Source organism: Arachis hypogaea, chromosome 15, assembly GCF_003086295.3.
Source record: "Arachis hypogaea cultivar Tifrunner chromosome 15, arahy.Tifrunner.gnm2.J5K5, whole genome shotgun sequence".
Taxonomy (NCBI): Eukaryota; Viridiplantae; Streptophyta; class Magnoliopsida; order Fabales; family Fabaceae; genus Arachis; species Arachis hypogaea.
Genome location: NC_092050.1, coordinates 55,529,931 through 55,554,756, shown reverse-complemented (window position 1 = coordinate 55,554,756; position 24,826 = coordinate 55,529,931). Strand labels below are relative to the sequence as shown.

General features: G+C 38.3%; 1 pseudogene; it reads right to left on the bottom strand.

Annotated features, from left to right (window-relative positions):
* Positions 1-2,903: 2,903 nt before the first annotated feature.
* On the bottom strand, positions 2,904-3,005 carry LOC112753007 (small nucleolar RNA R71; annotated as a pseudogene).
* Positions 3,006-24,826: the final 21,821 nt, after the last annotated feature.

The window sequence follows — 24,826 nt, the reverse complement described above, 5'->3', positions numbered from 1 at the left end:
AAAAATTTTAGACATTGGATTCTGGTGGCCCACTCTTTTTAAGGATGCTATTGCTTTCTGTAAATCTTGTTCCCGCTGCCAAAGGTTTGGGAATATATCTAAGAGGGATGAGATACCCCAGCAGCTTATGCTATTTTGTGAAATTTTTTATGTTTGGGGCATTGACGTCATGGGTCTATTTCCAAACTCTAGTGGTTTGTTATATATATTGTTAGCTGTAGATTATGTTTCTAAAGGGGTGGAAGCAATTCCTACCCGTACTGATGATGCTAACACGGTTGTCTCTTTTATTAGAAATCATATTATCTGTCGCTTTGGATCACAACGAGCAATCGTGAGTGATCAAGGCACTCACTTTTATAACAGGAGATTAGCAGGTCTACTGAAGAAACACGGCATTGTTCATAAAGTGGCGACTGCTTACCACCCCCAGACTAATGGACAAGCCGAGGCTACAAGATGCGCTTTGGGCATATCGGACAGCGTACAAGACACCAATTGGGATGAGCCCTCCTGCAGGCCTGTCTTTGGATACTCCTCCTTCTTCTACTCCACCATCATTCACACAACAGGCACCATCCACCCATCAGATGTTCCTTCAAATCCTTGAGAGGCTCAACCGGTGATGCCAAGGCATTTTGGCCAGTTTTTTTGGCCTTTTCTTTACTGTTTTAGGGTAGTTTCATGCATTTTCTTAGTTAATAAGCAAGTTTTGGGTAGATAATCACTTACATCTTGATTGAAGCAAACATTGTGAATTTCATGTGATTTTATGAGAAATATGCATGAATTGAATGACAAATTGGATAATGCATGTCTCATAACTTGGATTAGAGCTTTGATGCACTTTATTTGCTTGATTTCAGGACAAAGGAAGCAAGAAAGAGCCACATTAGTAGCCACGTTAATCTAATTAACGTGAGCACTAACGTGGAATGGGAATAAACTTGCAACGTTAATGAGAAAAGTGATTGCCAATAACGCCTTCGAAACCATCATGGCCCATGTTAATTGCCACGTTAACTACATTAGCGTGGTAGTTAACGTGGAAAGAAAGGGAGCTCAAGCGTTAGTGGTAAAAGTGAATACCACTAACGCTCCAAATTGGCAATTGGCAATGTTAAGAGTCACGTTAACTCAGTTAACGTAAACTCTAACGTGGAAAGGGAAGACAATGCCAAGAACAACTAAACCCCTTTCATTGGGTTAGGGAGCTCTGTTGTAATTTGATGGATCAATAATAGTTTTCATTATTCTTCTTCTTTCTTTTCTATTGATCATACTAAAAAGCTTTCAATCTTCATCCAATTGGGTAGTTGTCTTGGAAAAGAAGCTATTCATACTTGGATCTCTTCGGAACCTTGGAAGAGGAATGAAGACATCATGCTAGAAATGCTTCTCATGTTGGACCAAATTGGGGTTTGGATGGATATAGTGAAATATAATCCTACCAATATTTTGATTTGGAAATACATGTGGTATAATCAGTTACCACACTATATCTCTTCTCATGAGCAATCAGACCAAGGAATTGGCTATTGATCAAGATTTGAGAGATTGAATTACCATGAAATTGGAATTCAATCACATAAGATTGCCAAGGAGATCAATGAATGCATTGATTGATGAAGAGATGAAAATGAACTTGATCCGGAGAATACAACATCTCCTGAGCTCAATGAACTCCCCATTTCTGATCTTACCCATTCTCTTTACTTTCTGCCATTTACTTTTATGTTCATCTTCCCCATTCCCCATTTAAGATTATGTAATTTTCTTTCCGTCATTTACAGTCAGTCCTTCATTTCTAGTAATTACATTTCCTGCCCTTTACTTTCTGCCATTTAATTTCCTGCAATTCTCCAATCAAATTCTGCTTAGCTCAACTAGAACATTCCTCCAATTAAAGTTGCTTGACCAATCAATCCCTGTGGGATTCGACCTCACTCTATTGTGAGTTTTTACTTGACGACAATTCGGTATACTTGCCGAGGGAAAATTATTGAGAGACAAGTTTCCGTGCATCAAGTTTATGGCGCCGTTGCCGGGGATTGATTTTGTATCAACAATGATTAAATTGGTGGATAAATAGATTGAGCATTTTTATTTTGTTTAATTTAAATTCTATTTGAGTAATTTACTTTCAGTTTTAGTTATTTTCTTCCCTTTACCCCTACCTGTTTGTGGTGTTCTCGTATTTGTTACAATTCAGTTCACTAACCCACTAACTGTTTGATATATTGCATCACTCACACTAACAGCATTTTTAACAAGAATATTCTCTATCTCCCTTTTGCTTTGGCCTTGTTGGTTATATGACAGGTAGAAGAAGCGGGGCTTCAACTTCTGTTGACTCTGAACCTGAGAGGACCTTCCTTAAATTAAGGAGGGAAGCAAGAAGAAAGAGAGTTGTCGGTGTTGAGGAAGAGGAAGAGTACTTTGAACCAGACATGGATGAGAATATGGAGAACTATCATGAAGAAGAGGCTCACAACCATGGCAGAGAAGGTCCAGTGCATCATGCTGGACAAGAAAGAAGAGTTCTACGCTCTTATATCAATCCAAACCCAGGAAACTGTGGAAGTAGCATCCAAAAGCCAACCATAAATGCCAATAACTTTGAACTAAAGCCACAACTCATCACCCTGATTTAGAACAACTGTTCATTCGGAGGAAGTGTCAAAGAAGACCTCAATCAACATCTAACCACATTTCTGAGGATATGTGATACTGTGAAGTCTAATGGTGTTTATCCTGACACCTATAGACTGCTTCTGTTTCCCTTCTCAATCAAGGACAAAGCATCTAAATAGCTGGAATCCTTCCCGAATGAGAGTTTAACAACCTGGGAAGATGTGGTGAATAAATTCTTGGCGAGATTCTATCCTCCTCAAAGAATCAACAGGTTAAGAGCTGAGGTACAAACCTTCAGGCAACAAGATGGTGAAACTCTCTATGAAGCATGGGAGAGGTTTAAGGACTTGACAAGAAGGTGCCCGTCAGATATGTTCAATTAATGGGTGCAGTTACATATTTTCTATGAAGGTCTTTCTTATGAATCAAAGAAGGCAGTAGACCACTCATCTAGGGGATCTCTGAACAAGAAGAAGACCATAGAAGAAGCCATAGATGTCATTGAGACTGTACTGGAGAATGACTACTTCTATGCTTCTGAAAGAGGCAACACTAGAGGAGTAATGGAGCTAAATAATGTGGATGCATTGCTGGCCTAGAACAAGCTGATTACCAAGCAGTTGGCTGACCTTACCAAGAAGATGGAGAGGAACCAAGTAGCAGCAATCACCACCTCATCAGCAACCCAAGAAGGAGTGAATGTAGAAGCAGAGGGTGAGCAGGAACAAGCCAACTACATTGGAAACTCACCTAGGCCGGCCCATGATCCATACTCCAAAACTTAAAATCCTGGTTGGAGGAACCACACAAACTTTGGGTGGGGAAATCAACAAGATCAAGGCCAAGATCAGAGACGTCACAACCCCAACAATAATACAGCTCACCAATATTCCACACAGAGATCATATCACCACCCACCTAACAATACCTCTCAACATCCATATCAAAACCAAAATGGCCATTCTCATCCCTCCAACTCCAACTCACCATCATCCAAAGATAGACTCTCAAGGATTGAGACCCTACTTGAATGAATATGCAAAGAAGTCTAGGATAGTAAAATATTCCGAGAGGAAGTACGGTCCAATATGCAGAATCAAGATGCTGCCATCAAGAAACTTGAGACACAAATTGGCTACCTATTCAAGCAAATTCCCAGCCATAACCTATGCAGAAATACCGATCCAAACCCAAGAGAGGAATGTCAGGCTATCACCCTCAGAAGTGGGAAGGAATTGAAGGAAATTCCCAAGAAATCACAAGAGAAGAACTCAAATGAAGGGAAAAAGGAACGAGATAAAGTCCAAATTCCCAAAAAGGAGAAATGCTAAAGCCATACATCCCAAAAGCTCCATACCCTCAGCAATTGAAAAAGAGGGGGGATGACAACCAATTCTTAAAATTTCTGGAAATCTTCAAGAAACTACAAATCAACATACCCTTTGCTGAAGTAATAGAGCAAATGCCGCTCTATGCCAAGTTTTTAAAGGAATTAATGACCAAGAAGAGAAGCTGGAAGAGCAATGAGACTGTGATACTAACCGAAAAATATAGTGCCATCATTCAGCACAAACTTCCCCAGAAATTGAAGGATCCTGGGAGCTTCCAGATCCATTGTATTATAGGGGAAATCACAGTGGAGAAGGCTCTGTGTGACTTAGGAGCCAGCATAAATCTGATGTCAGTAGCTATGATGAGAAAAATGAGGATTGAGGAGGCTAAGCCAATGAAAATGGCCCTACAACTGGCAGACCGATCGTTCACGTTTCCTCATGGTATAGTAGAAGATTTGCTGGTGAAGGTAGGAGATTTTATCTTCCTAGTAGACTTTGTAGTGCTGGACATGAAGAGGAAGCCAAGGCCTCCATCATCCTGGAAAGACCGTTCTTGGCCACTACTGGAGCTATCATTGATGTCCAAAAAGGTGAACTCACCCTGAGATTACACAATGAAAAGATGACATTCAATGTGTTCAAGGCCATGAGTTACCCACCTGAACCATTGGGCGAATGTATGAGGTTGGATTCACTGGAAGACGCAGTACAAGAGATTTTTAAAGAAGAAGAACTTGAAGGATTAACAGAGGAGGAATCAACATCTAGTGAAGAGGCTGCAATAGCAGAGATTCATATACAGGGTGCACCAAAGAAAGAGAATGAAAAAAAAAGAAGCACCTAAACTTGAACTCAAAGCACTGCTACCCACTCTCAAATATGCATACTTAGGAGAGAATAAAAGTTACCCAGTGATCATAAACTCAGCCCTCAGCCAAGATCAAGAGGATAAACTACTCCAAGTATTGCAAAAGCATAAGGATGCAATTGGATGGACCCTTGCTGACCTTAAAGGAATCAGTTCGGCCATATGCATGCATAAGATACTGTTGGAAGACGATGTCAAACCATCCACTCAACCCCAAAGGAGGCTGAATCCAGTCATGAAGGAAGTGGTACAGAAAGAAGTCATGAATTTATGGCAGGGAGGGGTGATCTACCCGATCTCAGACAGCCTATGGGTCAGCCCCGTGCAAGTTGTCCCAAAAAAAGGAGGAATCACTGTACTCCCCAATGAGAAGAATGAACTAATCCCTACAAGGACCGTCATAGGATGGCGGATGTGCATAGACTACAGAAAACTCAATGAAGCTACAAGAAAAGATCATTTCCCCATTCCTTTCATGGATCAGATGCTGGAAAGACTTGCAGGACACGCATATTACTGTTTTCTCTATGGTTATTCAGGATATAACCAAATAGTGGTTGATTCGAGAGACCAAGAGAAAACCTCATTTACTTGCCCATATGGAGTGTTTGCCTATAGGCGCATGCCATTTGAGCTATGTAATGCACCTCCAACTTTCCAACGCTGCATGCTCTCCATTTTCTCAGATATGATAGAAAAAATTTATTGAAGTCTTTATGGATGACTTTTAGGTATTCGGAGATTCCTTCCCTAATTGCCTAAATCACTTGGCCCTGGTATTAAAAAGATGTCAAGAGACCAACTTGGTCTTGAACTGGGAGAAATGTCACTTTATGGTGACAGGAGGAATAGTTCTTGGCCATAAGGTTTCTAACCAAGGCATTGAGGTAGACAGAGCTAAGGTGGAACTCATTGAAAAATTACCCCCACCAAGTGATGTCAAGGCAATTAGGAGCTTTTTAGGGCATGCCGGCTTTTACAGAAGGTTTATTAAAGATTTTTCAAAGAAAGGCAAGCCCTTAAGCAATCTCCTTGTATCTGATACAACATTTATCTTTGATGAAAAATGCATGCTAGCATTCAAAAACTTGAAAAAGAGGCTATCCTCTGCCCCTATCATTTCCCCACCTGATTGGAACTTACCATTTGAACTGATGTGTGATGCATCTGATTTTGCAGTTAGGGCAGTGTTAGGACAAAGGAAAGATAACTTGGTCCATGTGATATACTATGCCAGCAAAGTCCTCAATGACACTCAAAGAAATTATACCACTACTGAAAAGGAGTTGCTGGCAATAGTTTTTGCATTTGAAAAGTTTAGATCGTACCTCATTGGTGCCAAAGTGATCATTTTCACAGATCACACAGCACTTAAATATTTGTTTGCCAAGCAAGAATCAAAACCAAGACTAATAAGATGGATCTTGTTGTTGCAGGAATTCAATATTGAAATTAGAGACAAGAAAGGAGTGGAGAACAAAGTAGCAGATCACCTATCCATAATCCCTCATGATAAAGAAGGATCACATGATACAAGTGTAAATGAGTTCTTCCCAGATGAGCAGTTGATGACGGTTCACAGAGCACCCTAGTTTGCAGATATTGCCAATTTCAAGGCAACTGGGGCTTTACCTCCAGAAATCAATAAACATCAAAAAAGAAAGCTCATCAATGACGCGAAGTATTTTGTTTGGGATGAACCACACCTATTCAAGAAGTGTTCAGATGGAATCCTTAGAAGATGTGTTTCAGAAGAAGAGGGAAGAGAGGTCTTATGGAACTGCCATGGCTCGTGCTATGGAGGCCACTTTGGAGGGGAAAGAACTCCAGCCATGGTGTTATAAAGCGGATTCTTTTGGCCCACCCTTTTCAAGGATGCCAAGAAAGTAGCAAAGAGCTGCAATGAATGCCAAAGAGCTGGAAACCTACCCAAAAGAAATGAGATGCCACAAAATTTCATCTTAGAACTGGAACTGTTTGATGTATGGGGAATCGATTTCATGGGACCATTTCCAACCTCATATTCAAACAAGTATATCCTAGTAGCAGTGGATTATGTTTCCAAGTGGGTAGAGGCCATTGCAACCCCAACAAATGATAACAAGGTGGTCATGAACTTCCTCAGAAAGAATATCTTTAGCCGGTTTGGAGTCCCACGAGCGCTCATCAGTGATGGAGGGAGCCATTTTTGTAACAGGCCACTAGAAGCTCTTCTCCTATGATACGGGGTAAAGCACAAGGTTGCCACACCTTATCACCCCCAAACAAGTGGGTAAACCGAGATATCTAACAGAGAGTTAAAAAGGATTCTGGAAAAGACTGTAGGAGCATCAAGAAAGGACTGGTCGAAGAAGCTAGATGATGCTCTTTGGGCATAGAGAATGGCATTCAAAACACCAATCAGGATGTCCCCATATCAACTGGTGTATGGAAAGGCCTGTCATTTACCATTGGAGCTTGAACACAAAGCCCTTTCAGCTCTCAAGCTACTAAATTTCGATAGCCTTGCCGCTGGTAAAAAAAGAGTCCTGCAGCTACAGGAAATGGAGGAGTTCAGATCTCAAGCCTATGAAAATGCCAAGATCTATAAAGAAAAGGCAAAGAGAAGACATGACCTCAATCTGACACCCAGGAGTTTCGAAAAGGGACAGCAAGTGCTCCTCTACAACTCCAAATTGAGACTTTTCCCTGGGAAACTCAAATCAAGGTGGTCTGGACCCTTTCTTGTCACAAAGGTCTCGCCGTATGGACACATAGAAATCATAGAGGAAAGCTCAAGGAGGACTTTCACTGTGAACGGACAAAGGCTCAAGCATTACATGGGCAACATGGGGGAAAGCCCCAAAGTGAAATATCATCTCAATTGATGGAAAAATTGTCGAGCTAGCGATGCTAAAAGAGCGCTTCGTTGGGAGGCAACCCAACCTAAGGTAGTTTCATTGTCATGATCATTTCAATAAAAGTTACAAGTAGTTTACCTTGTATTGCGATGAGCTAAGTTTGGTGTTGCACACCAAAACAATCCAAGAGTGAATGTGTAATTCTAAGTTTGGTGTTCCACCAAAGATTTCAGTTAGAATCACACTACACCTCTTCAAGAGCAAATTGCTAGCCCCAACCAATCAGGGAAACCACTTGACAAGAGTTTAGTTTCTAGTTTATAGTCATTTTGGTAATAAAAGCACATAAGATCCTCTGCATGTATTCAATATGTTGCATTAGGCAAGGAACTAAGTTTGGTGTTCACACACCAAATCAAGTTCAGAAACTCACAAGCATACATGCATGCTAACTAATTCTCAAGTGCTTTGGGAACAAGCAACTTCCAATAACTTTGCAGAAATTCAATTAAATCTTCGGGAACAACGGTGCACCATCATCCAAGGAGGCGAAGAAGGATGCAAAAGCTGTGGACGATGACAACAAAAGGATGGCTAGAAGTCACCACCAAAAGGTTGTATTGTTACTTGATTCTATATGCTTGGAAATGCTCAAATTGGAAGTCTGAATGTATCCCTGATTATTAGCTACTCTTTAGTTTACATCACTAGGATTTAATGTTCGTTTTTCCCCGCCTTTGTCATATGTGTGCTGTGCCGAGCAATCTGCTGCATTTTCACCTTGCCTACTTGTATGCTTGTCCTTTAAGTCAAATAAAAAGAGATGTTATGAAAGACCAGAGTGATGTTCAATTTGTGGAGTAAGTTCTTAAGCTTGTGGTGTAGTAATTACTTAGCTAAGTTGGTTCACCAACAAGGTAGGAAGGCAACTATCTGCCCTGAATCATATGCTTGAAACACACCCCATGAGACTAGCTAAATAACAAGATCCTAATAAGAAAAGGGGAAAGAAAAATGAAAGTTGAAAAAATAAAGAAAAAGAGTAAGAAATAAGGCTAGGCACCAAGGGTTGAATCTTAAGGCATGTGTCTGTGGTGCTCCTGTGCAAAGGATATACATGGATGAATAAGCTCTCAGGGGTGCCTTATCACTTGGTAACTTGGGTTAACTAACCCGAGATTATCAGCTGAAAGTCCACTATCAAGAGTAACCCTTGCTACAAAGCACTTAGTAACCCAAAGAGGTGCTGGACACCAAAGTCTCAAGAAGAAAAATAACAAACCATGTGCCTGTGGTGTGAATGTATGGGGGAAGAGACTTGAGGGAGTAAGTCCTCAGGGGTGTCTTAACACCTCGCACCTTGAACCAACTAGTTCGGGAGTGCTGGCTGAAAGCTTATATTAAAGAGTCGCTCCCTTACAGAGCACCTAGTCTAAAGAACACAATCAAACCCTAAGAAGACAAAGAGATCAATGAATAAAAGTCTCATAGGGTGCAATCAAGTGAGTATTCCAGGGCATGGTAAAGGTCTGAAAACCAATGAAGGAATTAACCTAAGTTGCTACGCATGAAACCCCATAAAACCAAGGACATGACTTCCACAATAATGACTCATTTCTCTTGTCATTTCATTCATCATTCTCATGTTTTAGTACTTGCTTAGGGACAAGCAAGCTTTAAGTTTGGTGTTGTGATGCCAGGGTATTTTGGCCAGTTTCGCTGACCTTTTCTTTACTGTTTTAGGGTAGTTTCATGCATTTTCTTAGTTAATAAGCAAGTTTTGGATAGATAATCACTTACATCTTGATTCAAGCAAACATTGTGAATTTCATGTGATTTTATGAGAATTATGCATGAATTGAATGACAAATTGGAGAATGCATGTTGATGCCAAGGCATCTTAGGCTAGTTTCACTAGCCTTTTTCTTTTATTTTTAGTTGTTTTATGCATTTTCTTGAGCCTTAAGTAATCATTTTGGGCCAAATAGTCATGCTTGTCTTAAATCATTCAACATGAAGATTTTGATGCAAATTCCATGAGTTTTTAGTTATATTCCTTGAAAGCTATGAATGGAAGAATTCTCATGAATTTTTGCAAGACTTTGATGCAATTGTTTGGATGATTTCAGGGAAGAAGAGGCTAGGCAAGGAAGCAACAAAATCAATAAAGGAAGCTTGAATATCACATGTGGAGTTTAAGTTCCAGTTTAAGCCTAAACTGGAGCTTAAACGCCAAAATCATGAAGGATAAAAAATGCTGGAATTGAAGTTTAACCTCAAGTTTGACCTCAAACTGGAGGTTAAACGCCAGAATGAAAAGTCTCACCAAAGAAGCATTCCACGTTTAACCTCCAGTTTGACCTCAAACTGGAGGTTAAACGCCAGAATGATAATGCCACTCAGGAAGGAGTTCCACGTTTAACCTCCAGTTTAACCTTAAACTGGAGGTTAAACGTGTTCGACACCTCCAGGGCTACCATTCTAAGCTTCCACGTTTAACCTCCAGTTTGACCTCAAACTGGAGGTTAAACGTGTTCGACCTCCAGGGCTACCTTTTCCATTTCCACGTTTAAGCTTCAGTTTAACCTTAAACTGAAGCTTAAACGTGTTATATGGAACAGCTTGACCATGCCTTCTTCAAACATAAATAACTTGAGCTACAAAACTCCAAATGAGGTGATTCAAAATGCATTGGAAAGAAGACATCTAGAGCTTTCCAAGCATATATGGCATGCATGGTGGATACTAAAAATTGAGGGAGAAACAGCCCCGTAATGTGCATAGAAGAGCATAGTACCAACATGCAATCAGGCCAGCTGACCTCTTCACCTTCCATGGAGTATAACTCGAGTTGTAGAGATCCAATTGAGGTGCTTCCAGTTGCGTTAGAAAGCGGACATCCATAGCTTTCCAACGAGGTATAATAGTCTATATTTGGCATCAAATTGGCAAGGTTGACAAGAGAACAAAGTGACGACTCAAGAAAGGGGGGTGCAACATTTGAGTGTAGTTTAATGGATCATTATCCTTTTTGGATCAATTATGTCACTCAGCCCTTCAAGCAAGCAAGGCCCATCAACAACACCAAATCAAGGCCACAAGAATCATCTAGAATAGTTTATTTTCATTTGATTGTAATTTGCTTTGAATTTCATTTTCATTTTGTAATTTAGGGAGCCTATTTAAAGGCCTTAGTTTCTGCATTTGAAAAAAAAAAAAAAAGACACAGGGGGGATTGAAGGGGAATCCAGCCCCTGAGGGGGACTTTTCACTTTTAGCTAGTTTTCCTTTTCTTTGTAATTGAATTCAGAGCTATGATTCACTAAACCCCCTTTCATTGGGTTAGGGAGCTCTATTGTAATTCAATGAATCAATAATAGTTTATCTTCTTCTTCAATCTTTTCTCTTGAATTTTGTTAGAAAGCTTCTCGATCTAATTCCATTGAGTAGTTGTCTTGGGAAAGAAACTACTCATATTTGGAATCCTTCGGAGCCTTGGGAAAGGAATGGAGGATTCATGCTAGAGAAGCTTTCTCACAGTGGATTGGATTGGGGTTTGGATGGATATTGTGACATGTAATCCTACCAAATTGTGGTTCATGAAATTGTGTGGTATAATCAGTGATCAAGCATCATCTCTTCTTATGAACATTTAAACCAAGGGATTGGGAATTTGTTTGTTTTTAGAGAGCATTGGTGAGCCAAGGAATTGGGATCCAATCATATAAGATTGCCAAGCAAAATTCAATGAACGCATTGGTTGAGGAAGAGATAAACATGTTTTGATTCGGAGATCTCAATATCTCCTATAACCCAATGAATTCCCCATTTCTGATTTCCCCTTTCTCTTTACATTCTGCAACTCCATTCTTGCAATCACCCCCATTCCCTTTTAATTTCAGCAATTTACATTCTGCTCTTTAATCCATGCAATTTAAGATTCCGCCATTTAATTTTCTTGTCATTTACTTTTCCCGCCAATTTTACATTCCGCAATTCTCATCTCAAATCTTGATTCCGCTCAACTAGAACACACTTCTAATCCGAATTGCTCACTCAACCAATCCTTGTGGGATTCGACCTCACTCTATTGTGAGTTTTTACTTGACGACGATAACCGGTGCACTTGCCGGAAGGAATTTTGCCGATCGTGCAATTTCCTAAATCGTAGCATAACAAGTTTATGCGCATCACATGTCTCATAACTTGGATTAGAGCTTTGATGCACTTTATTTGCTTGATTTCAGGACAAAGGAAGCAAGGAAGAGCCACATTAGCATCCACGTTAATCTAATTAACGTGACCACTAACGTGGAATGGGAATAAACTTGCAACGTTAATGAGAAAAGTGATTGCCAATAACGCCTTCAAAACCATCATGGCCCACGTTAATTGCCACGTTAACTACATTAACGTGGTAGTTAACGTGGAGAGAAAGGGAGCTCCAGCGTTAGTGGTAAAAGTGAATACCACTAACGTTTCAAATTGGCAATTGGCCACATTAAAAGTCACGTTAACTCAGTTAACGTAAACTCTAACGTGGAAAGGGAAGACAATGCCAACGTTAGTGACACTCACCTTTGTCACTAACGTTAGACTAAGCCCAATTCGCCACGTTAAGAGTCAGGTTAACTACATTAACGTGAACTCTAACATGGGAGGAGCAAGGAATCGCCAACATTAGTGACACTCACCTTTGTCACTAACGTTGGAGATGGCAATCACCACCACGTTAGTGGCCACGTTAAGATAATTAACGTGAGGCACTAACGTGAGAAGGGGCGTTTGGAGCGTTAGTGACAAAGGTAAGTGTCACTAATGCTCTCGAGGCTAAGGCATGCCCACGTTAAGAGCCACGTTAGTTATACTAACGTGGACTCTAACGTGAGAAAAGGGGGGCTAAGAGCAACGTTATTGGCAAAGGTGAACGCCAATAACGCTTGCGATGGACCAAGAGGCAACGTTAGTGGTCACGTTAGTGCCACTAACGTTGAAGTTAACGTGAACCATCTTGGGCTAGGGACGTTAGTGAAAAAGGTGATTGTCACTAACGTTCTCGAACTCACATTTTCACCTAACGTTAACGCCACTAACGTCCTAGCTAAAGTCCATGCCTACTTCACACTTTCTCTACAAGTAAAGCTGAACCCACTGAAGATTCCAAACTGCTTCAACTCAAGATCCAAAGGCCCATATCCAAAGACTTGAAGAGCCAACTAGAAGATTAGAAGGGTAGTATATATAGGAGTAGTTTTAAACTAGAGAAAGGAGCTTTAGGCCATTGGGAGAACTACTCTCTGTATAATTTTACTTTCTCTATACTTTTAGTTTTACTTTGAGAATGTATTTTCCATCTTTGTTTTCCATTCCCAGAGCTATGAACAACTAAGCCCCCTTTCATTGGGTTAGGGAGCTCTATTGTAATTTAATGGATCAATAATAGTTTTCATTATTCTTCTTCTTTCTTTTCTCTTGATCTTACTAGAAAGCTTTCAATCTTTATCCAATTGGGTAGTTGTCTTGGAAAATAAGCTATTCATACTTGAATCTCTTCGGAACCTTAGAAGAGGAATGAAGATATCATTCTAGAAATGCTTTCTCATGTTGGACAAAATTGGGGTTTGGATGGATATAGTGACATATAATCCTACCAACATGTTGATTTGGGAATACATGTGGTATAATCAGTGACCACACTTTATCTCTTCTCATGAGCAATCAGACCAAGGAATTGGCTATTGATCAAGATTTGAGAGATTGAATTACCAAGGAATTAGAATTCAATCACTTAAGATTGCCAAGGAGATCAATGAATGCATTGATTGAGGAAGAGATGAAAATGAACTTGATCCAGAGAATACAACATCTCCTGAGGCCAATGAACTCCCCATTTCTGATTTTACCCATTCTCTTTACATTCTGCCATTTACTTTTATGTTCATCTTCCCCATTCCCCATTTAAGATTCTGCAATTTACTTTCCGTCATTTACATTCAGTCCTTTATTTCCAGTAATTACATTTCCTGCCCTTTACTTTCCGCCATTTAATTTCCTGCAATTCTCCAATCAAATTCTGCTTAGCTCAACTAGAACATTCCTCCAATTAAAGTTGCTTGACCAATTAATCCCTGTGGGATTCGACCTCACTCTATTGTGAGTTTTTACTTGACGACAATTCGGTATACTTGCCGAGGGAAAATTGTTGAGAGACAAGTTTCCGTGCATCAACCGGCAAGACCGGCGAATGGTGCAAATGGAGCGCCGTAACAAGCACCGATAAAACTACCTGAAGGAACTCATAGTGGGTACTCACCCACCTCCAGAACAGAAGGACACCCCGTACTCCCCTTCATCCAGTAGCATAGGAAGCCAAGGCGAACCAGACAGTGGAGGCGATGCTTCCAGCCCTCCGTTGCTCCTTACTGATGGCACAGAGGACCGTGCCAAACTTTAAGTGTGGAGAGGTCAGTCCCTGACTTCCGGGGGTAACTTCTCTCTTTTAACGCCAACATTTGACTTGGTTAGATTAATGAGTTTCTTTTGATAATAAATATTTGCATGTATGTCTTTGCTTGGTTAAAGTAATGAGTTTCTTTTTCAAGACCCCTTTTCATAGTATTTCACTAATTTAAATTGAAAATTTGTGTTAAACTTGTTTGAAGATTGTAATTTGGAAAATGAAATATAGCTAAGAACACACAACCCGTGAGTTTTGAGCTTATTTATATGGTTACATTATTTAACCATAATATTTATTCTTGTGTGTTTTCTTTCCTAAGATTGCAATCTTTGCTTTGTTCCATTTTATATATCCATTGTTTAGTGTATTTACATGCTTGCATATGATTGAGGCCATCATTTATTATTAGCTCACTTATCCCAAATAGCCTACCCTTTCAATCACCTTTGTTAGCCACTTTGAGCCTTTTAATTCCCATTTGTTCTATACTTTACCACATCACTAGCCTTAAGCAGAAAAACAATTAATTACCCCAATTGAATCTTTGGTTAGCTTAAGATAGAGATTGTGTGTCAATTAAGTGTGGGGGAACTGTGGGAACTTGGGTTGACGAAAGTGTACAGTGTTTCATTGATAAAATATTGGAAATTTGGATACCTACTCATGTGAGACCAGAAAAATTAAAAATCCATGTGCATTGATATGTTATGTTTACTTTTATATTTTTTATAAAATAAAAGAGAAAAAGAAGAAAAAAAATATATATATATAATATAAATAAATAAATAGGGGATAAAATTACCACAATGCTAAGTTTAATAAAAGATCATTGGATATGTGCTGAAACTAAAGAAATATTTGATACATGAGTATGTGATACAAAAGTGGGAATTATGGGTAGCTAGGCATGAATTTTGGAATTACATAGAGTGTGTGTGTATGTTAGGTGAGAACTTAGGCTAGTAAAATATTTATATTTTAGCTCAATTGGCTATACATATATCCTCACCCTTACCTTAGCCCCATTACAACCTTGAAAAGTCCTCATGATGTTTGCATTGGTACATTAAATATTTGTTGATTGGTTAGATAAAGAATAAAGTTTTAGGAAGCATGACTAGAGAAGAGTAGTGTGATTAACCCTAGACACTTGAGAGATTAGAGTGCATATACACTACCAGTAAGGGTTCAATGCTTGATTTTATGTTCCCTGCTTTCATGAGCTGTTTTCCTACAAGTTTACCTGTCCTTTATTGCATGATTTGAATTAGTAAAATCGGGTTTATGTTTGTCTTGGAGAACTTGTTTACTTTTAACCAAATGGACATAAGCATCTTAGCATATAGTTACATTCATAGGTTGCATCTCATGAGTCTTACTTTCCCCCATTCATTCCTTTTATCTCCTTGAGCTTAGCATGTTTAAGTGTGGGCTGTTTGATAAACCACTATTTTATGGTTTATCTCGTGCTAAGTTAAGTGGTTTTTATCAAACCTTTGCATACTTATTCATATGATTTTCATGATTTTACAATTTCTTCCCAGATTTTGTTCTATGATTGAAAACTTGCTTCCTAGACCTTTAAATTGCATAGTTTTAATTCTCCTTTATACCATTTGATGTTGTGATCTGTGTGTTCAGTGTTTTCAGGCTTTATATGGTAGGAATGGCTTAGAGGATAGAGAGGAAGCTTGCATAAATGGAAGGAACACAAGAAATAAAGGAGACAATTAGCGAGAATCGTCGTGCAAGCATGGCTCACGCGTGCGCGTGAATTGGAGTTTTGCACGGCGACGCGTGCGCGTCACTGACGCGTACGCATGACAAGGAAGTTCACCAAATGACGCGCACCCATGACTGACGTGTACGCGTGACACGCACGACTTGCAGAAATCATAGAAATTACTAAGGGCGATTTTGGGTCGAGTTTGGACCCATTTTTCGGCCCAGAAACACATACTAGAGCCAGAGGACAAGCAGAGACTGAACAAGCATTCTCATTCGCATAGCTTTTAGTTTTAGACTGGAATCTTAGAGAGAAACTACTACTTCCTCTAGGTTTTCTTCACATTCATAGATTTCTAGTTTTTATGCTTTTTATGCTTTTGCTTTGGATATTGAGAAGAGTAACTACCTCCGTTGAAGTTGCTATTCTAGTTTGTTTTCTTGTTCCTTTACTCTTTTACTGCCCATTGACCCTGTTCAGATAAGTATGTTTATGATTTTGGGATTTATTAATGCAAAGTACTATTTTTATTTTTAATTAATTTTTAGTTATTATTTAATTTATCATGTCTTCTTCTTATTCTCTTTATATGTCTGTGTAAGTTATATTCATGTTAATGGAGTAAACTCCCAACTTGACTTGGGGGTTGATTAAAAGGAGATCATTGAGTTGGAATTACTCAAGTGTCAATCTTAATTGGAAGTTGTTGGCTAACTCTCTAGTTTCTGACTCTAATCCTTCCTAAGTAGAGGATTAGGACTTGGGATTCAGAGTTGATTAGTTGGTTTCTTGACTTTCCTTTATTTAGTAAGGGATGACTAAGTAGAACAACAACCTCTTACTGTTACACTTGGGAAAATCTAACAAGGATAGAAATTCCAATTAATCTTCTCCCAGTTAAGGCTTTTCATTTCAATTATATAAATTTTCTCATTAACTTTCATTGCTTTAATTTACAATTATTTATTTTTCCGTTCTCCAACTCTTAAAACTTCCTGGAAAAGTCCTGAGTAATAAAATAGTATTCTTTTGTCAACTCGTTGGGAGACGACCTAGGATTCATACTCCTAGTATTTTATTCTAATTTTGTGACAACCCTTTCTAAATTGATAAGCCGATCTTTCGTCAGTTAAGAACTGTACTTGCAACGCTATTTTTCATTATAGATTCTTAATCGGCAAATTTCTGCCACGTCAGTCAGCCACCTTGTTCTCTGCTCCACTTCTATCTTTTATCTGTATATTGAATTCTTGAAGTAGCAAAACCCATCTTATCAACCTATGCTTGGATTCTTGCTTGGTCAGCAATTATTTGAGGGTTGCATGATCAGTGAAAACAGTAACTTTAGAGCCAATAAGATATGATATAAATTTATCAAATGCAAAGACTATGGCAAGAAGTTCCTTCTCTGTAGTGGTGTAATTCCGTTGATTTTTATTGAGGATTTTGCTAGCATAGTAAATAACATGCACCAACTTATATCTCCTCTGTCCTGAAATAGCACCAACAGCAAATCTGATGCTTCAGACATCTACTCAAAAGGTAAATCCCAGCATGGTGGTACTTGATAACTCCTAAGTTACTGATTTCTTAATCAAGACCAAAAGGGAAAATATCTAAATTAATTTAAAAGCAATCTTAAATAGAATAAAACAATCATAAACTGAAATACTTCAAATTGTATTGAATCAAATTAAACATAGGAATCCATAAACAAAATTGGCAATATCTAATAATCAGCTGAAGTAACAGAATGAATAAAAGTAGAAGAGAATATAAATTAAAGAACGTTGAACCTGGGATTTGAGAGTCACTCTAAAACTAAGAGAAATCCTAAATCCTAATCCTAAGAGAGAGGAGAGAACCTCTCTCTCTAAAAACTACATCTACTCCTAAAATTATGAATTATTGAAGCGTCCTGTGAATAGATGCAATTCCCCACTTTATAGCCTCTATTCTGTGTTTTCTAGGCCGCAAACTGGGTCAGAAACAGCCAAGAATTCGCTGGTTGCGAATTCAGATTCACTGATTTTCGTCACTTGCGACGCGGCCGCATAGATCACGCGGTCGCGTCACCTAGCGTCAGGGGAACTATAGCATATTATATATCAAATCAAAGCCCTGGACGTTAGCTTTCCAACGCAACTGGAACCGCGTCGTTTGGACCTCTGTAGCTAATGTTATAGCTGTTTGAGTGCAGAGAGGTCAGGCTGGACAGCTTAGCAATTTCTCCAACTTCTTGCATTCCTTCCACTTTTGCATGCTTTCTTCCCATCCTCCAAGCCATTCCTGCCTTATAATATCTTAAAACACTTAACACACATATCAAGGCATCTAATGGTAATAAGAGAGGATTAATAATAAGCAAATATAAGTCCAAAGAAGCATGTTTTCAATCAAAGCACATAATTAGGAAGGTAAATGTAAAACCATGCAAATAGTATGAATAAGTGGGTAAAGAGTAGACAAAAACCACTCAATTGAGTACAAGATAAACCATAAAATAGTGGTTTATCAACCTCCCCACACTTAAACACTAGCATGTCCTCATGCTAAGCTCAAGAGAAACTATAAAGATGAAGAGGAATTGTAGGATGTATGAAATGCAACCTATAAATGCAACTACATGCTAAGATGTTTCTTCCTACTTGGTTAAAAATAAATAAGTTCTCCAAGACAAAAATAATTCAAATTCCACTAATTCAAAGAAAGACAAGTAAACTTGTAAGAAGATAGCTCATGAAAGCAGGGAACATAGAATTTAAGCGTTGAACCCTCACTGGTAGTATATATCACTCTAATCTCTTTAGTGTCTAGGGTCAATCACTCTACTCTTCTCTAATCATGCTTTCTAAACCTTGTTCTTCATCTAACCAATCAACAAATATTTAGCATACTAATGCAAACATCATGAGGTCTTTTCCAAGGTTGTAATGAGGCTAAGGTGAGAGTAAGGGTATATATAAGGCTAAGTGAGCTAGTAAAGTGAATCCTTGAGTAGTCTAAGATCTCACCTAACATGTACATACTCTATAAAAATTTTAAAATCATACCTAGCTACCCATAATTCCCACTTTTGTATGATTCCCATACTCACGTACCAAATTTTTCTTTTTAATTTATCACATGTACATTGATTTTTTTCATTAACTTAACATTGGGGTAATTTTGTCCCCTTATTTATTTTATATATATATATATTTTTTTCTCTTTTTTTTTTGAATCATAAAAGCAAACATAACTTATCAATGCACATGGATTCTTCATTTTTTTTTCTATTTTGGTTTTTCATGAGTAGGTTCCCAAATTTCTAATATTCAAATAAATTAAATTCATTCCCTTATTAACCAATGTTCCCACACTTAGTTGATGCACAATTTCTATCTTAAGCTAACCAAAGATTCACTTAGAATTTTTAATTTGTTTTTCTGCTTAAGGCTAGTAATGTGGTTATAGAACAAGAGGGGATTAAAAGCTCAAGGGGCTAACAAAGGTGATGTAAAAGGTAGGCTTATTTGGGATAAGTGAGTTAGTAACAAATAATGGCCTCAATCATATGCAAGCATGTAAATATACTAAATAATGGACATATAGAATGGAACAAAGCGAAGATTGCAATTATAGAGAAGAAAACACACAGGAATAAAAATTTATGGTTAAATAATATAACCATATAAATAAGCTCAAAATCTCACAGGTTGTGTGTTCTTTAGCTCAAAAACCATGTTCCAAATACAACTTCAAACAAGTTTTAACATAAAATTTTTTTCAATTTAAATTAGTGAAATTTTTCAAAGATAGGGTCTTAAAAGAATTTTATTACTTTAACCAAGTAGTAACTAAATGCATAAAATCAAACAAATATGAAAATGCAACAATGAACAAACAAATAAAATAAAATATTGGTGTTGAAACAGATCGGTATCAACCTCCCCACACTTAAAGATTGCACCGTCCTCGGTGCATGCGAAGATGTGCAAGTGGACGGGTTGCTTCAACTGATGCTCTTGTCATCAAGGAATGTGCATAGGAACTTGTTTGTCTCTCCCATTAAGAAGCTTTTCCTCTCCCTTTGTGGTGGCCATCCTGAAAGAAGAGGGAAAAGAAAAAGTAACCCAAAAAAGATAGAAAATAAATAAATAAAATGTGGGTGTTAATGCCAGATAATAAGGGTCTCAATTACATGGTAGCTACAACATGCAAGTGAGAAAACAATAGAAGTACATGGCAGATCAAGAGTGCAAAAATTTGCACAATGGGAGGAGAGAGTGGGTAATGAAAGACAATGTAAGTTCGTGGCAATGCAAATGAAGTGCAAGTATTATAAAAGATTTGCATTGGCAGATAATTAATATCATCCCACAGTGTAAAACAAGTTATTAAGCGCCAAAGTAACTCAAGAAAAGATGTAACAGTTGAATAAGAACTTTTGAACACCAAAATTAATAAATTTTAAAAAAAATAAAAATATGCAATGAATGAAAGTATGCAAATAAATTAAATAAAATAGAATGGGAGTGAGAGAAAATAAGAAAGGAAGAAGAAAGAAATAAGAAAAGATAAGAGAATAAGGATTCGGAGAAGAAAAGATAAGAAAATTGGCACTAATCTGGATAGGTTGTGCGACACTGGCGATGCGGTCGCGTGGGTGACGCGGTCGCGTGGTGCGCGATAAAGTTGGGTGACGCGGATGCGTGGGGCACGCGATCGCGTGACTCGATTTGTGCTAGTGGCACGAGTGCAGACTCGCGGTCGCACAACTCTCTGTTCGAAACTTAGTATTACCAAAATCCAGGGTGACGCGGTCGCGGGGTCGACGCGATCGCGCGGATGGCCTTATTTCCAATATGACGCGGACGCGTGGGGCACGCGTTCGCGTGGGAGGGCTTGGGCTTCCAGCACGAGTCCAGCCCAACTCTAGCACAACTTTCGGCCATGCACCCCTTTTACGTCAATTTTCAGGTAACGCGGCCGCGTGGGGCACGCGGTCGCATGGGAGGCCATTATTCCCAGGTGACACGGTCGCGTGGGGTGATTTGTGCCATTGGCACGCCTCCAGCGCTGCTCCTGCAAAACTCTCTATTTATATTAATATTGTCTTCCATCTCCTTGCGATGCAGACGCGTCGCTGATGCGGTCGTGTCGCGTGCTCGCTTTTTTCTTTTTTTTCTTTTTTTTTTTTTGTAATCTGAAAAATATGCAGAATGCAGGGTTAATATGAATGTGATGCAAAACTCCAGGTTCAATATAATAAAATAAAATAAAATTCAAAAACAAATAAAACTAAATGAAAATGAAAAAGGAACGATCATACCATGGTGGGTTGTCTCCCACCTAGCACTTTTAGTTAATGTCCTTAACTTGGACATTTGATGAGCTTCCTGTTATGGTGGCTTATGCTTGAACTCATCCAGGAATCTCCACCAGTGTTTGTGATTCCAGTAACCTCCGGGGTCCCAAACTAGGCATGTAAAACCCTTGAGCAGCTTCAAAAAGATTCTTAGGCTCCCGGGGTGTTGGATGTCAGAACAGATTCCAGGATCCAAAATCTTGCTTTTACACCCATCCATGTCGGGATCTGTATTTTTCCAACTGGGTGATAAGTGATTTGAATTCTCACTGCAGCTACCAAACAGCGTCCTAGACCCATTCAATTGAGCTCTACACCAACTTTTGCGTTTAAACTTAAAGCTTCCAACCATAATGAACCTTGCAGGACAATTCTTACCACTGGCCATCTTCCTCTTACTCTTAATATCACAAAGAGCTCTAAGTTGACCATCCGTCTCCAGTAGCCCATATTCACGTGGGATTAGAAAGCTATGGGATAAGAATTTTACCCACTTGAATGTTGTGAAGAATGATGGCAACTTAGGGGGAGGTATTTTTAATGAAATTGCAAGTTCCACTCCCTTGTGCTCTTCTCTGATAATTACCACCTCTTTGCAAGCTTCTTCAATTTCAACCTCTTCCTCTTGGCAGCTCTCTTCCAATTTAATCTCCTCTTCATTGCTTTCCAAGGGCATGGGAGGTTGTGCTTCTTCTTCTTGAATCTCCATCTCTTGATCAACCTCTTCCAAGTCTTCAACTGTGATATGCCTTTGAGGTTGTACACCGTCCTTAGCATCAATTTCAAACGTCTTGGAAGGGGGTTCTATGACTGGACTTTCCCATGGAGGTTCTGCATCTCCTAAGTCTTCAACCACTTCTTCTTCTTCTTGAACAATGACAGCTTCTTCTACTTGTTCTAGTACGAATTCATTCTCTGTCTTGTCCACTGGGGTTTCTGGTATCTCCTTCATACTACGCTCTTCACTAGACTGTCCACATGGAGCTGTGGCTGATCCTTGTAAATTTGAGCGTCTAGAAGCCCATTGAATTAATACTTGCCCCAGTTGTTGAACGGTTACCTGAAATTTAATTACTGTTTCCCTTAGGTGATCCTCTGCTTCTCGGGTTGCCAGACTTGGACATGATACAAAAGAAAGTGGTGGTGGTTGGGAGTGATTGGATTGGAATTGGGGTGGTTCTATATATGGTTCATATGGCTCATAAGGTGGTTGGTATGGTGGTTGAGGGTTAGGGTCATATGGAGGTGAATGGTGGTAGTTAGCTTGTGAGTGTGGTGGTTCAAAATTGTGTTGAGGAAAGGGTTCATAGGCATATGGTGGTGCTTGTTGCCATGAGGGTTGATCAAATCCTTGTGGCTCCTCCCATCTTTGATTGCTCCAACCTTGATGCCTGTTCTCATTGTAATTTTTTCTTCCTGCAACATAATTGTAACCAGACTCATACCCAAAGGGGTGAGAGTTCATAGTAGAAAATAAAAATTAAAAAAAATAAAAACAAATTGAAATTAAAAGGTTATTTAAATTTTTAATTTTTGAAATTTGAATTTTTGAAATTTGAAATTTGAAAATTTTTAAATTTGAATTTTGAAAATTTTTAAATTTGAATTTTGAAATTTTGATTTTTGAAATAAGATAAGATAAGATAAAAATTTTAAAAATAAAAATCTGAAATTTTTTTTTCCGAAAGAATTAATTAAAAATATTTTTGAATTTAATGAGGAAAGAGAAAAACAATAAAATGACACCCAAATTTCAAATTTTTAGATCAAAACGAAGAAAACAACTAAGAACAGCTTGAAGGTCAAGATGAACGTGAAGAACAACTTGAAGATCAAGATGAACACTAAGAACAAATTTTTGAAAAAAAATTTTTTTTTAATAACTAAATAAAAACCAATAACCTCTTAATTTACGAAAAAGTAAAAAATAAAAACAAATAAACAAGCAAAAGAAAAATATTTACAATAACCAATAATAAGGCACACGTTTGCAATTCCCCGGCAACGGCGCCATTTTGATGAGAGAACTTTTGCGTGGTCTAGAAATTTGCGGATAAATCCTCGTTGCAAGTATAGTTTCTAAACCTTCAAAAGTCCTTTCATACAAACGTTTTGGTTGCACAAGTAACAAACCCCTTTTAAAATTGATAACAGAGTATTTAACCTCGGGTCGTCTTCTCAAGGAATTGTAAGGAGGTATGTTCTTATTATTGGTTATGAGTTTGTAAATTGGGGGTTTTGAAAGTAAGGAAGCAGTATGTTGAACAAAAAGAATAAAATAAAATAGTAATAAAAAAATAAACTCTTGGCAAGGTATTAGAAATTAGAGGTCCTATCCTAGCTATCCTTATCAATGATGATGAGAATTGAATCTTAATTCCTCTTTGTTAACCTTTACTAAGATAAAGGAAGGTCAAGGGATTAATTGATTTGATCTTCGAATCCTATTTATTTCCTAAGAAAAGATTGGGATTATTAAAGTTCAAATTAATTAACAAAGATAACAATTATCAATCATGTTTGAGTTTGATAACTCCTGAGTTACTGATTTCTTAACCAAGACCAAAAGGGAAAATATCTAAATTAATTTAAAAGCAATCTTAAATAGACTAAAACAATCATAAACTGAAATACTTCGAATTGTATTGAATCAAATTAAACATAGGAACCCATAAACCAAATTGGCAATATCTAATAATCAGCTGAAGTAACAGAATGAATAAAAGTAGAAGAGAATATAAATTAAAGAACGTTGAACCTGGGATTTGAGAGTCAATCTAAAACTAAGAGAAATCCTAAATCCTAATCCTGAGAGAGGAGAGAACCTCTCTCTCTAAAAACTACATCTACTATTAAAATTATGAATTATTGAAGCGTCCTGTGAATGGATGCAATCCCCCACTTTATAGCCTCTAATCTGTGTTTTCTGGGCCGCAAACTGGGTCAGAAACAGCCTAGAATTCGCTGGTTGCGAATTCAGATTCGCTGATTTTCATCACTTGCGACGCGGCCGCATGGATCACGCAGTCGCGTCGCCTAGCGTCAGGGGAACTATAGCATATTATATATCAAATCGAAGCCCCGGACGTTAGCTTTCCAACGCAACTGGAACCGCATCGTTTGGACCTCTGTAGCTAAAGTTATAGTCGTTTGAGTGCAGAGAGGTCAGGCTGGACAGCTTAGCAATTTCTCTAACTTCTTGCATTCCTTCCACTTTTGCATGCTTTCTTCCCATCCTCCAAGCCATTCCTGCCTTATAATATTTGAAAATACTTAACACACATATCAAGGCATCTAATGGTAATAAGAGAGGATTAATAATAAGCAAATATAAGTCCAAAGAAGCATGTTTTCAATCAAAGCACATAATTAGGAAGGTAAATGTAAATGTAAAACCATGCAAATAGTATGAATAAGTGGGTAAAGAGTAGATAAAAACCACTCAATTGAGTACAAGATAAACCATAAAATAGTGGTTTATCAGTACTATAATAGATGCAGAGGAAAGTCTGTTTTTAAGCTCATCAAAGGCTAACATGCATTCTCTATCAAAGATAAAAGGTACATTAGAGACAAGCAAGTTACTTAAAGGTTTGGCAATCTTTGAAAAATCT